The sequence below is a fragment of the Mus caroli genome, unplaced genomic scaffold (assembly GCF_978045245.1).
Source record: "Mus caroli unplaced genomic scaffold, Mus_caroli_1 scaffold_6, whole genome shotgun sequence".
NCBI classification, from domain to species: Eukaryota; Metazoa; Chordata; class Mammalia; order Rodentia; family Muridae; genus Mus; species Mus caroli.
In genome coordinates, this window is record NW_028227261.1 from 84,517,703 (window position 1) to 84,531,082 (window position 13,380).

The following is a 13,380-nucleotide window of genomic DNA, read 5'->3' on the forward strand; positions in this document are numbered from 1 at the left end:
TGAATGTTTTATCCAGCTACTTCACTGAAGCTGTTTATCCATTTTAGGAGTCACTGGTGGAATTTTAATGGTTATTTATATATATTATCATATCTTCTGTCAAACGTGATATTTTGACTTCTACCTTTCCAATTTCTATCCCCTTTATCTCCTTTTGTTATCGAATTGCTCTGGCTAGGACTTCACGTACAATGTTGAATAGGTAGGAAGAAAGTGTACATCTTTGTCTAGTCCCTGATTTTAGTGGGATTGCTTCCAGCTTCTCACCATTTACTTTGATGTTGGCTATTGGTTTGCTGTGGATTGCTTTTATCATGTTTAGGTATGGGCCTTGAATTCCTGATCTTTCTAAAACTTTTATTATGAATGGGTGATGGATTTTGTCAAATGCTATCTTCTAATCTAAGGAGATGATCATGTGGTTTTTGTCTTTGAGTTTGTTTATATAATAGATTATGTTGATGGATTTCTTTTTATTAAACCATCCCTGTTTCCCTGGACTGAAACCAACTTGGTCAGGATGGATGTTTGTTTTGATGTGTTCTTGGATTCAGTTAGCAAGAATTTTATTGAGTATATTTGAATCGATATTCATAAGGGAAATTGGTCTGTAGTACTCTATCTTGGTTGGGTCTTTCTTTGGTTTAGGTATCAGAGTAATTGTGGATTCATAGAATGAGTTGGGAAGAGTACCTTCTGCTTCTATTTTGTAGAATGGTTTGTGAAGAACTGTAATTAGATGTTCGTTGAAGGTCTGATAGAACTCTGCAATAAACCCATCTGGTCCTGGACATTTTTTTCGTTGGGAGACTATTAATGACTGCTTCTATTTCTTTAGGGGATATGGGACTGCTTAGATCATTAACTTAATCCTGATTTAAGTTTGGTACCTGGTATCTGTCTAGAAATTCATCCAGGTTTTCCAGTTTTGTTGAGTATAGCCTTTTGTAGAAGGATTTGATGGTGTTTTGGATTTCTTCAGGATCTGTTATTATGTCTCCTTTTTCATTTCTGATTTTGTTCATTAGGATTCTGTCCTGGTGCCCTTAAGTGAGTCTGGCTAAGGGTTTATCTCTCTTGTTGTCTAAAATAACCAGCTCCTCCTTTGGTTGATTCTTTGAATAGTTCTTCTTGTTTCCACTTGGTTGATTTTGCCCCTGAGTTTGATTATTTCCTGCCATCTACTCCTCTTGGGTGAATTTGCTTCCTTTTGTTCTAGAGCTTTTAGGTGTGTTGTCAAGCTGCTAGTGTGTGCTCTCTCTAGTTTCTTTTTGGAGGCACTCAGAGCTATGAGTTTTCCTCTTAGAAATGCTTTCATTGTGTCCCATAAGTTTGGGTATGATGTGGCTTCATTTTCATTAAACTCTAAAAAGTCTTTAATTTCTTTCTTTATTCCTTCCTTGACCAAGGCATCATTGAGAAGAGTGTTGTTCACTTTCCACATGTATGTTGGCTTTCTATTTTTTATATTGAAGATCAGCCTTAGTCCATGGTTCTGATAGGATGCATGGGACAATTTCAATATATTTTTTATCGGATGAGGCCTGTTTTCTGACCAATTATATGGTCAATTTTGAAGAAGGTACCATGAGGTGCTGAGAAGAAGGTAAATCCTTTTGTTTTAGGATAAAATGCTCTTTAGATAAATCCATTTGTTCCATAACTTCTGTTAGTTTCACTGGGTCCCTGTTTAGTTTCTGTTTCCACGATCTGTCCACTGATGAGAGTGGTGTGTGGAAGTCTCCCACTATTATTGTGTGAGTCGCAATGTGTGGTTTGAGCTTTACTAAAATCTCTTTAATGAATATGGCTGCCCTTGCATTTGGAGCATAGATATTCAGAATTGAGCATTCCTCTTGGAAGATTTTACCTTTGATGAATATGAAGTGCCCCTCTGTGTCTTTTTTTGATAACTTTGGGTTGGAAGTCGATTTTATTCCATATTAAAAGTGCTACTCCAGCTTGTTTCTTCAGACCATTTGCTTGGAAAAATGTTTTCCAGCCTTTCACTCTGAGGTAGTGTTTGTTTTTTTCCCTGAGATGGGTTTCCTGTAAGCAGCAAAATGTTGGGTCCTGTTTGTGTAGCCAGTCTGTTAGTCTATGTCTTTTTATTGGGGAATTGAGTAAATTGATATTAAGAGATATTAAGGAAAAGTAATTGTTGCTTCCTATTATTATTGTTGTTAAAATAGGGATATTTTTGTTGTTCTTGTGGCTGTCTTCTTTTAGGTTTGTTGAAGGATTACTTTCTTGTTTTTTCCACAAGGTGGTTTCAGTCCTTGTATATTTTTTCCTGTTATTATCCTTTGAAGGGCTGGATTCATGGAAAGATAATGTGTGAATTTGGTTTTGTCGTGGAATACTTTGGTTTCTCCATCTATGGTAATTGAGAGTTTGGCCTGTATAGTAGCCTGGGCTGGCATTTTTGTTCTCTTAGTGTCTGTATAACATCTGTCCAGGTTCTTCTGGCTTTCATAGTCTCTGGTTAAAAGTCTGGTGTAATTCTGATAGGCCTGCCTTTATATGTTACTTGACCTTTCTCCCTTACTGCTTTTAATATTCTCTCTTTATTTAGTGCATTTGTTGTTCTGATTATTATGTGTTGGGAGGAATTTCTTTTCTGGTCTTGTCTATTTGAAGTTCTGTGGGCTTCTTGTATGTTCATGGGCATGTCTTTCTTTAGGTTTGGGAAGTTTTCTTCTATAATTTTGTTGAAGATATTTGCTGGTCCTTTGAGTTAAAAATCTTCATTCTCATCCACTCCTATTATCCGTAGGTTTGATCTTCTCATTGTGTCCTGGATTTCCAGGATGTTTTGAGTTAGGATCTTTTTGCATTTTCCATTTTCTTTGATTGTTTTGCCGATGTTCTCTATGGAATCTTCTGCACCTGAGATTCTCTCTTCCATCTCTTGTATTCTGTTGCTGATGCTCGCATCTATGGTTCCGGATTTCTTTCCTAGGGTTTCTATCTCCAGCATTGCCTCATTTTGGGTTTTCTTTATTGTGTCTACTTCCCTTTTTAGTTCTAGTATGGTTTTTTTTCATTTCCATCACCTGTTTGGATGTGTTTTCCTGTTTTTCCTTAAGGACTTGTAACTCTTTAGCAGTGTTCTCCTGTATTTCTTTAAGTGAATTATTAAAGTCCTTCTTGAAGTCCTCTACCATCATCATGAGATATGCTTTTAAATCCGGGTCTAGCTTTTCGGTTGCATTGGGGTGCCCAGAACTAGTTGGGGTGGGAGTGCTGGGTTCTGATGATGGTGAGTGGTCTTGATTTCTGTTATTAGGATTCTTTTGTTTGACTTTCGCCATCTGGTAATCTCTGGAGCTAATTGTTATAGTCGTCTCTGGTTAGAGCTTGTTCCTCCGGTAATTATGTTAGCCTCTATCAGCAGACCTGGGAGACTAGCTCTATCCTTAGTTTCAGTGGTTAGAGTACTCTCTGCAGGCAAGCTCTCCTCTTGCAGGGAAGGTCCCCAGATATCTGGTGTTCGAACCTGCCTCCTGGCTAGAGTTGTGTTCCACTCACCAGAGGTCTTAAGATCCCGTGGAGGGTCCTATGAGGAACTTGGGGGTGTCCAGAAACTCAGCGCACAAGGAACCCCAGTGCTGGAGTGGGCCGGAAGGGACTTGTGCCCCTAATCAGGCTGGGTTATCTGCTTCCCTAGTTAATGCAGTCTCAGGTCCCTTTTGATTGGATTGGAGCAGAGGCTGTGTTCCACTCACCAGAGGTCTTAGGATCCCATGGAGGATCCTGTGAGGGTCCTTGCGGGTGTCCGGAGAATCCCTGGGCCAGGAACCCTGGTGTTGCAGTGGACCGGAAGGTGGTCAGATGTCCAGAGCCTGAAAAGGGTGCTGCCCCAGAAGCTCTGTGGCTCCCGCCTATCCCAGAAGCTGTCCGCCTCTGTGTGCACACTCTCACCTGTGTAGACTACTTTTTGGAGGAGTCCTGGAACCCAGAACAAGAGATTTTAAAGGTATCAGAAAACAAGTAATTTTGGAAAACTGCTATGAATGATCAGAGACTGAAGATAAAATTTTAATTAGATAGAATTGAGATTGAAGTTCTAGTACAAACTAGGGCAGATATATCAGTAATTTAACAATATTATTAGAACCCCAACTCAAAAGCTATCTACATAGCTCCTAGGAATTGGGACATTGTCTCAGGTAAGACAAAATCTAAAATGTCCTATCATTACATTGGTTATCTAATAAGCCTGTTTGAATAAATCTGTGGCCCTTGAGTAAGGAAAATTTACAAGCCTTAGAACAGCTGGTTCAAGAGAAGCTAGAGACTCAATGTAGAGTAGTCCACCAGCCTTGGAATTCTATATTTGTTATTAAAAAAAAAAGAAAACAAAAACAAAAAAAAAAAACCTGGAGAATGTAGGATGGCAACAGATCTAAGAACAACTAATAAAGTAATACAGCCCATGAATTACTTACAAACTGGAATCCCTTTAACTTCTTTGTTACCTAAGGCATGGCCTATTATATTGATGGATTTAAAAGATTGCTTCTTTTCAATACCCATGCAACAGCAAGATAGGGAAAAGTTTGCTTTCACTGTGCCCATATTTAATCATTAACAACCAACTAGAAGATACCATTAAAAGGACTTGTCACAATATTCATTGTGAATGTTAAGCAACTCCACCTTGTGTGAATATTTTGTATGGCAGCTGTTTAGAAATAAGTCATCTACATTTTCCTCAATCTATAATTTATCATTTTACAGATAATATCTTATTGGTTGCTTCTGTAAAAAAAAATGTTGACATAAAAAAATGACTTGTTGGGGATTACAAATTTCTCCTAAAAAACAACAAAGAGACTCTATAAAGCATCTAGAATATAAGTCTTTAGAAAGTCCAACCATAGAAACCACAGATCAGAAGAGACCAGTTACAAGTTCTTAATGATGTTCAAAAGTTGCTGGAAGCGATTAACTGGCTATGTCTCATAATTAGATTAACTACTCAAGAGTTAAGTATTGTATTTCAAACCTTTCAAGGTAATTTACATACTCTGAAAATTGAGAATTCTCTGAGAACTGGCTTTGGTAGAAAAAAAGATTACTGTATGCATATGTGGATTGCTTGGATACCAAGGTTAATTGTCCTTTAGCTGCACTGCTGTCTACTCATTCTCCCACAGGAATTCTTATGCTGAAAGAAGATAATATCTTAGAATACCTTAAGTACATAGAGTAAAAATTAAAAATTGTAGAAAAGGCTTCTGGTTTGATTATGAAGGGGAGAATACAACTTTGTAAATTATGAGGAATAGACCCTGCAGAGTTGATAGTACATTAATACTGCAATTACCTACCTATGGGTAATCAGTGAAGACTGTCAAAGAGCTTGCAGTAATTTGGGGACAGGGAGAAATTAACAACAAATACGGCAAAAGCAAGCAATTTTGTTTTATACAAAGAACTAATTGGATTCTTCCTCATAAAGTCAAAGGAACACTAATTTCTGAAGCATTTGTACAGATTCCAGTAAGTTAGTACTTGCAGGTTATAAATCAGGAAATACAGGTAAAATCATTCAAGTCCCACAGGCTTCAGTACAAAAATCAAAACTATATGCTAATCTCATGGTTTTATTAGAACTCCCAGTATCTCAATATAGTCACTGACTTTTAATATGTAGAAATCATTGTTTAGCATAGAGAAACTAGTGAACTTATTCCAGGTGATTAAGAATTAACTTTGTTATTTATAGTACTACAACTGTAATATGAAACAGAGATCATCCATTATATATAGCCCATATTTAGTCTCATACAGGTTTGTCAAAACCATGGGCACATGTAAACAAAGAAAGGATGAATTATTAATAAGAATATATTATAAGCTTCAAATATTCATAAAAGTTATATCATAGAAGATTTAAAAAGTCTATAGACTTGTGAAAAGACAAATAAATTATAAATAATTGCCTACTTATTTTTTTATATAATCAACCTCCATTGTCTGTCAGAAGTAACCCTAAATGAACCAAAAGAAGTAAAATTTGGCAGATGAATCTGTTTTACTTTGCAGAGTTTGGAAGATTAAAACATGTACATCAAATAATTGCTACCTAGTCAGTATTCCATTGACCTTCTGCCTTGAATTTTTAAAAGACCGAGTCTGTGATTCCACATTAGACATGATGAATACTTTTGTGAATATACTGCATGTGCGTCTAGTAAAATGCAATGCAACAATTTTTTTAAAATATTATAAGAAAATATGTTACAGGTATACCTTGCAATTCTATAGGTCAAGCAATTATGGGAAGACCTAATTATACTTTAAAGGAAATGATCACAAAACAAAAGGGCAATATGTAATCTCTCAGAGAAAGATTACATAACATGTTATTAAATATATATTTTTAAAGTGTCAATCAGACAGGTAACACAGCTATTGAAAAACACTGGATTTTAGGAAGAACTGCTGAATTAAATCAGTCTACATACTTTAAGGATTAAAGTAACCTCAGAATAGAAATCAGGAAATGTGTTGGGGAAGAGGCTATGTTTTTATTTCTATAGAAAACAAAAAGCTCTGGATTCCTTCAATGTTAATAAATATTAGATTAAACCTTTGGGACACTGCCTGAAAATATTGGCTCCTGACATGGAAGGTGCAAGAGAAGAGACTGAGAAGAACAACAAACCAAGTGTACAAATGCTGTTCCTACTACAGAGGAACAGCTTAGGATACCAGCTGAGACATGCATTTCTCTGCATTATCCAATGAATCTTTTTGACTACTGGATCTTCGTGACTTGTTACTACATGGCATTTGTTTATATGGTATGGGTGGAGACTTCTAACACCCTATTGCAGTTTCGTTATGCAGTCCAAATTGTCATAAATATTGACAGATTGTTTTCATCCACTCAAGCATGGAGCAGAGAATTATCTTCAGTTGATTTGTGCCCACTCCACATTACATAAATGTGTTAATAAAGAAATGTCCCTAAAATGTTACCTCTAAGTTTCAATGTTTTCAGAGCAAAAGGACCAGACACTGATGAAGACAAAGTAGTTAGCTCCAGGGTATCCAGCCTCAGAGACTGCCTCAGCTGCCCTTTCCTAAAATTTACATCCAGGGAAGTTTCAAAGCTGATTGCACAGGTAGTGCTGCCTAACTGTCTACTTCAGTCAGGTCTTCAATTAAGACCTGCTCTTTCTTAGCTCCAGATAATTTCACGGGGCTTGGACAACAGTGGAAACAACCAACTTTCCCAGAATCTGGCCAATATACTAAAAGATGCCATTTCCCTTAGACAGCAGGAAGCAATCTAAAAACACAATGTCCTATTAACAAGAGATAGAGTTGGTAATTATTGGTCATTCATTGGGCTATCCATATTGCCATTTTGGGGAAGTTGTTTACAAGTTGTTATTGGTCATGGTCAGAGAGAAAACAAAGAAAAGGGGGTTAGATTCAGGGATCTTTTTCTTTCTCTATCCCTCCTCTCTACCTTTCTTTCTTTACTATGGAGTATTAGTAAGTGAAAGGAGGGAGAGGAGAGGAAAGGAGAAGAAAGGATAAAAAAGATGGAATGTTGTATCTCCTTGATAGGTAAATGAAGAGTGGATTATTGTATCACCTTTTAGACTAGAAAGCAACAACCTATCTCAAATAATTTAGATTGGTGTGGATTTGTGTATAATGATACAAATTTCAAGTTATATTTACAAAAACATTCTGAATATATAATCCAACTCTTGTTTAACATATATGTGCATATTCAACTCACATAAAATTTTAATGTATATTCCTATTCTTATGAAAGCTATTAAAGAGCTTCTGCCTGAACCAGCTGGAGGCCGCCAAGGGACCTAGAGTACTCTCCATGCCATGGTACCTCAGGATCACCTCGGGATCATGGGTTAGTAGAACAAAACATCAGCTCCACTCTTCCTGTCAGAACAGCACCGGGGTAGCTAGGGAGCATGGTCAGCTGACACTCTCCAGCTACCCACAACACCCGCCACAGGATCTTAAGACTTCTGGTGAGTGGAACACAGCTTCTGCTCCAATCCAATTGCCCGCAGGACCTGAGACTGGATTAGTTAGGGAAGCAGAAAACCGGCCTGAGTAGGGCCACAGGCCTCTTCCGGCCTGACCAGCACCAGGGTAGCTAGAGCGCAGGGTCAGCTGACTCCCGCTAGCTACCCACAACACCCGCCACAGGATTTTGAGACTTCTGGTGAGTGGAACAAAGCTTCTGCTCCAGTCCAATCACGCAGGACCTGAGACTGCTTTGGTTGGGGAGGCAGAAATCCGGCCTGAGTAGGGCCACAAGCCTCATCCGGTCAGACCAGCACCGGGGTAGCTAGAGCGCAGGGTCAGCTGACACCCGCCAGCTACCCACAACACCCATCACAGGATTTTGAGACTTCGGGTGAGTGGAACACAGAGTCTGCTCCAATCTTTAAACAGTGACAAGGATAACAACTAACCCTAGAGATTACCAGATGGCAAAAGGTAAACATAATATTCTTACTAACAGAAACCAAAACAACTCACCATCATCAGAACCCAGCACTCCCACTTCGCCCAGTCCAGGGCAACCCAACACACTGGAAAAGCTAGACAGGGATCTAAAAGCATATCTCATGATGATGGTAGAGGACATCAAGAAGGACTTTAATAACTCACTTAAAGAATTACAGGAGAACATGGCTAAATAGTTACAAGTCCTTAAAGAAAAACAGGATAACACAATCAAACAGGTAGAAGTCCTTAAAGAAAAACAGGATAACACAATCAAACAGGTAGAAGTCCTTAAAGAAAAACAAGTAAACACATCAAAACAGATGATGGAAATGAACAAAACCATACTAGACCTAAAAAGGGAAGTAGACACAATAAAGAAAACCCAAAATGAGGCAACACTGGAGATCGAAAACCTAGGAAAGAAATCTGGAACCATACATATGAGCATCAACAACAGAATGCAAGAGATGGAAGAGAGAATCTCAGGTGCAGAAGATTCCATAGAGAACATCAGCACAACATTCAAGGAAAATGTAAAACACAAAAAGATCCTAACTAAAACATCCAAGAAATACAGGACATAATGAGAAGACCAAACCTACGGATAATAGGAGTGGATGAGAATGAAGATTTTCAACTCAAAGGACCAGCAAACATCTTCAACAAAATTATAGAAGAAAACTTCCCAAATCTAAAGAAAGAGATGGCCATGAACATACAAGAAGCCTACAGAACTCCAAATAGACTGGACCAGAAAAGAAATACCTCCCAACACATAATAATTAGAACAACAATTGCACTAAATAAAGATAGAATACTAAAAGCAGTAAGAGAAAAAGGCCAAGTAACATATAAAGGCAAGCCTATCATAATTATACCAGATTTTTCACCAGAGACTATGAAAGCCAGAAGATCCTGGACAGATGTTATACAGACACAAAAAGAACACAAATTCCAGCCCAGGCTACTATACCCAGCCAAACTCTCAATTACCATAGATGGAGAAACCAAAGTATTCCATGACAAAACCAAATTCACACATTATCTCTCCACGAATCCAGCCCTTCAAAGGATAATAACAGGAAAAGACCAATAAAGGGACAGGAACCACGCCCTAGAAACAACAAGAAGGTAATCCCTCAACAAACCTAAAAGAAGACAGCCACAAGAACAGAATGCCAACTTTAACAACAAAAATAACAGGAAACAACAATTACTTTTCCTTAATATCTCTTAATAACAATGGACTCAACTCCCCGATAAAAAGACATAGACTAACAAACTGGCTACACAAACAAGACCCAACATTTTGCTGCTTACAGGAAACTCATCTCAGAGAAAAAGATAGACACTACCTCAGAATGAAAGGCTGGAAAACAATTTTCCAAGCAAATGGTATGAAGAAACAAGCTGGAGTAGCCATTCTAATATCTGATAAGATTGACTTCCAACCCAAAGTCATCAAAAAAGACAGGGAGGGGCATGTCATACTCATCAAAGGTAAAATCCTCCAAGAGGAACTATCAATCCTGAATATCTATGCTCCAAATACAAAGGCAGCCACATTCATTAAAGAAACTTTAGTAAATCTCAAAGCACACATTGCACCTCATACAATAATAGTCGGAGACTTCAACACACCACTTTCACCAATGGACAGATCATGGAAACAGAAACTAAACAGGGACACAGTGAAACTAACAGAAGTTATGAATCAAATGGATCTGGCAGATATCTACAGAACATTCTATCCTAAAACAAAAGGATATACCTTCTTCTCAGCACCTCATGGTACCTTCTCCAAAATTGACCACATAATTGGTCACAAAACAGGCCTCAACAGATACAATAATATTGAAATTGTCCCATGCATCCTCTCAGATCACCATGGACTAAGGCTGATCTTCAATAACAAAATAAATAATAGAAAGCCAACATTCACGTGAAAACTGAACAACACTCTTCTCAATGATACCTTGGTCAAGGAAGGAATAAAGAAAGAAATTAAGGACTTTTTAGAGTTCAATGAAAATGAACTCTAAACTTATGAACTTCACAACTTATGGGACGCAATGAAAGCATTTCTAAGAGGAAAACTCATAGCTCTGAGTGCCTCCAAAAAGAAACTAGAGAGAGCACACATTAGCAGCTTGACAACACACCTAAAAGCACTAGAACAAAAGAAAGCAAATTCACCCAAGAGGAGTAGACTGCAGGAAATAATCAAACTCAGGGGCGAAATCAACCAAGTGGAAACAAGAAGAACTAATCAAAGAATCAACCAATCAAGGAGCTGGTTCTTTGAGAAAATCAAGAAGATAGATAAACCCTTAGCCAGACTCACTAGAGGGCACAGGGAAAGCATTCTAATTAACAAAATCAGAAATGAAAAAGGAGACATAACAACAGATCCTGAAGACATCCAAAACACCATCAGATCCTTCTACCAAAGGCTATACTCAACAAAACTGGAGATCCTGGATGAAATGGAGAAGTTCCTAGACAGATACCAGGTACCAAAGTTGAATCAAGATCAGGTTAATGATCTAAACAGCCCTATATCCCCCAAAGAAATAGAAGCAGTCATTAATAGTCTCCCAACCAAAAAAAGCCCAGGACCAGATGGGTTTAGTGCAGAGTTCTATCAGACCTTCAAAGAAGATCTAATCCCAGTTCTTCACAAACTATTCCACAAAATAGAAACAGAAGGTACTCTACCCAACTCATTCTATGAAGCCACAATTACTCTGATACCTAAACCACAAAAAGACCCAACAAAGATACAAAACATCAGACCAATATCCCTTATGAATATTGATGCAAAAATCCTCAATAAAGTTCTTGCTAACCGAATCCAAGAACACATCAAAACAATCATCCATCCTGACCAAGTAGGATTCATCCCAGGGATGCAAGAATGGTTCAATATATGGAAATCCATCAACGTAATCCAGTATATAAACAAACTCAAAGACAAAAACCACATGGTCATCTCGTTAGATGCAGAAAAAGCATTTGACAAGATCCAACACCCATTCATGATAAAAGTCTTGGAAAGATCAGGAATTCAAGGCCCATACCTAAACATGATAAAAGCAATCTACAGCAAACCAGTAGCCAACATCAAAGTAAATGGTGAGAAGCTTGAAGCAATCCCTCTAAAATCAGGGACTAGACAAGGCTGTCCACTTTCTCCATACCTATTCAACATTGTACTTGAAGTCCTAGCCAGAGCAATTCAACAACAAAAGGAGATCAAAGGGATACAAATTGGAAAAGATGAAGTCAAAATATCACTTTTTGCAGATGATATGATAGTATATATAAGTGATCCTAAAAATTCCACCAGAGAACTCCTAAACCTGATAAACAGCTTCGGTGAAGTAGCTGGATATAAAATTAACTCAAACAAATCAATGGCCTTTCTCTACACAAAGAATAAACAGGCTGAGAAAGAAATTAGGGAAACAACACCCTTCTCAATAGTCACAAATAATATAAAATATCTTGGCGTGACTCTAACTAAGGAAGTGAAAGATCTGTAAAATAAAACTTCAAGTCTCTGAAGAAAGAAATTATAGAAGATCTCAGAAGATGGAAAGATCTCCCATGCTCATGGATTGGCAGGACAACATTGTAAATATGGCTATCTTGCCAAAAGCAATCTACAGATTCAATGCAATCCCCATCAAAATTCCAACTCAATTCTTCAACGAATTAGAAAGTGCCATCTGCAAATTCATCTGGAATAACAAAAAACCTAGGATAGCAAAAACTCTTCTCAAGGATAAAAGAACCTCTGGTGGAATCACCATGCATGACCTAAAGATGTACTACAGAGCAAGTGTGATAAAAACTGCATGTTTCTGGTATAGTGACAGACAAATAGACCAATGGAATAGAATTGAAGACCCAGAAATGAACCCACACACCTATGGTCACTTGATCTTCGACAAGGGAACTAAAAACATCCAGTGGAAGAAAGACAGCATTTTCAACAAATGGTGCTGGCACAACTGGTTGTTAACATGTAGAAGAATGCGAATCTATCTATTCCTATCTCCTTGTACTAAGGTCAAATCTAAGTGGATCAAGGAACTTCACATAAGACCGGAGACACTGAAACTTATAGAGGAGAAAGTGGGGAAAAGCCTTGAAGATATGGGCACAGGGGAAAAATTCTTGAATAGTACAGCAATGGCTTGTGCTGTAAGATCGAGAATTGACAAGTGGGACCTCATGAAACTGCAAAGCTTCTGCAAGGCAAAAGACACCATCAATAAGAAAAAAAAAACCACCAACAGATTGGGAAAGGATCTTTACCTATCCTAAATCAGATAAGGGACTAATATCCAATATATATAAAGAACTCAAGTAGGTGGACTCCAGAAAGTCAAATAACCCCATGAAAAAATGGGGCTCAGAACTGAACAAAGAATTCTCACCTGAGGAATACCGAATGGCAAAGAAGCACCTGAAAAAATGTTCAACATCCTTAATCATCAGGGAAATGCCAATCAAAACAACCCTGAGATTCCACCTCACACCAGTCAGAATGGCTAAGATCAAAAATTCAGGTGACAGCAGATGCTGGCAAGGATGTGGAGAAAGAGGAACACTCCTCCATTGTTGGTGGGATTGCAATCTTGTACAACCACTCTGGAAATCAGTCTGGCGGTTCCTCAGAAAATTGGACATAGTACTACCGGAGGATCCAGCAATACCTCTCCTGGGCATATATCCAGAAGATGTCCCAACCGGTAAGCAGGACACATGCTCCACTATGTTCATAGCAGCCCTATTTATAATAGCCAGAAGCTGGAAAGAACCCAGATGTCCCTCAACAGAGGAATGGATACAGAAATTATG